This window comes from Phocoena sinus, chromosome 15, assembly GCF_008692025.1.
Source record: "Phocoena sinus isolate mPhoSin1 chromosome 15, mPhoSin1.pri, whole genome shotgun sequence".
In the NCBI taxonomy this organism is placed as follows: Eukaryota; Metazoa; Chordata; class Mammalia; order Artiodactyla; family Phocoenidae; genus Phocoena; species Phocoena sinus.
In genome coordinates this window covers 9,933,715-9,935,361 of record NC_045777.1, presented here as the reverse complement: position 1 = coordinate 9,935,361, position 1,647 = coordinate 9,933,715, and the positions used below count along the sequence as shown (strand labels likewise).

Below are 1,647 nucleotides of genomic sequence, written 5' to 3'. Positions count from 1 at the left end.
GATCTTCCCGGACCAGGGCTCGAACCCAAGTCCCCTGCCTTGGCAGGCGGATTCTTAACCACTGTGCCACCAGGGAAGCCCTCAGCAGAACTCCTGAGGAAGGGAAGAGTTCCATGGCTGGATTCTGACCCACTCCCACCCCCCACCCCCCACCCCTGGGATTTTGCAAAGTCCAGCAATGCTGGACACCGATGAGAAGCAGAGCTTCTATGGGAGGAGCTGAGGCCTAGGACGGCTGGAGTGGAGTCTCCTCCTCTCTTTGGGAGGCGGCCTCCAGGGCCTGGGGTCTGGAATGAGTTGTAAATGTTGTTCCTGTATCAAGCACTGTCCTACTTGGAGAGAAGCGTCACTGGTACTTGGGAAGCTGGAGACACACAGTTCCCCTCCCTTAAGCATCTGACAGAGAAGGGAGAACCTGCCCAGAAGCTATCTGCTGGGCCCTGGCAACAGGCTGTGGAGATGGATCTCAGCAGTCTCCTGGGGCAGGAGGACATCTTGCATCCATGGATGGTTCTGGATTTCTTTGAAGGAGGGCCAATCTGATGGTCTCAGGGCCAAGCACCATCTAATGAGATGCTGACGCTCTGAAGAGGCCCTCTGCCTGAAGAAAGCTTGGCCCCTGATGGTCTCCTCCTCGTGCTCAAAGGGAACCTCTCCACAGACCATATCCTACAGCAGGACCTCCAGAGACCAGACGGCTGCTGACTTGCCATGGTAGCGATGGTAGCGGATCCACTCTGGAGGACTCTATGCTCGGGTCCCATCGAAGTCCGTGTCGACGGTGTCCTCGAGCTGCGCCCCCGACCTGAAGTCGATGAGTTTGAGCTCACCGCGACTGAGGTCGATAAGGGTGTTCTCAACCTTGCCGTCGCGGTGAAGCGCCCCGCAGCTGCGGCAGTGCCGCACGGCCTGCAGCACCTGCCAGAAGCAGCTGTGGGCCAGCTCCACCTGCAGGGCCCCCCTTTCCGTGATAAAGTCGGAGAGTTCTTGCGCTGGCTCGGGCCTGTCCAGGATCAGGACGAAACTGCTGGGTCTCTCGAACCAGCCCAGGAGCCTGATGACGCCGGGGAAGCCCGAGCTCACCTTCTTCAGCAGAACCATTTCCATGGGCACTCGGGTGCCGTTAGGCAGCTCTCCCCAGCCTGAAATACAAGTCCTTCTCCACGTGCGTGCTTGATGGCCACTGGCAAGTGGTCGGTGACACGGATGCCGGAGTAGACGGAGCCGAAGCCGCCGCTGCCCAGGAGCAGGCCCACCTGGCACTGTGACTCCAGGGGCTCCTTCTCCTTGCCGGGCGCCAGCTTGGTGGCGTGCAGGTCGTTGCAGGGCGCGGCATGCCGGCGGGCAAGACAGTCGGATTTGGACAAGAGCATCCCAACCTCCAGGATGTCGGTGTAGGGATGGAGTCTGGAGGAGCTGCAGCAGGAGCTGGGGCTGGGGTTGTGCCGGTGGCTGTGCCTGCGGCTGGGGCTGAGGCTGTGCTGGGTCTTCGTTGCGGCAGGTGGGCTCCTTAGTTGCGGCACGTGAATTCCTAGTTGTGGCACGCGTGTGGGATCCAGCTCCCTGACCAGGGACTGAACCCAGGCCCCCTGCATTGGGAGCGTGGAGTCTTATCCACTGTGCCACTAGGGAAGTCCCCTTAATATT

General features: G+C 60.5%; 1 pseudogene; it reads right to left on the bottom strand.

Moving 5' to 3' along the window:
* Positions 1 to 403: 403 nt before the first annotated feature.
* On the bottom strand, positions 404 to 1,388 carry LOC116740609 (annotated as a pseudogene).
* Positions 1,389 to 1,647: the final 259 nt, after the last annotated feature.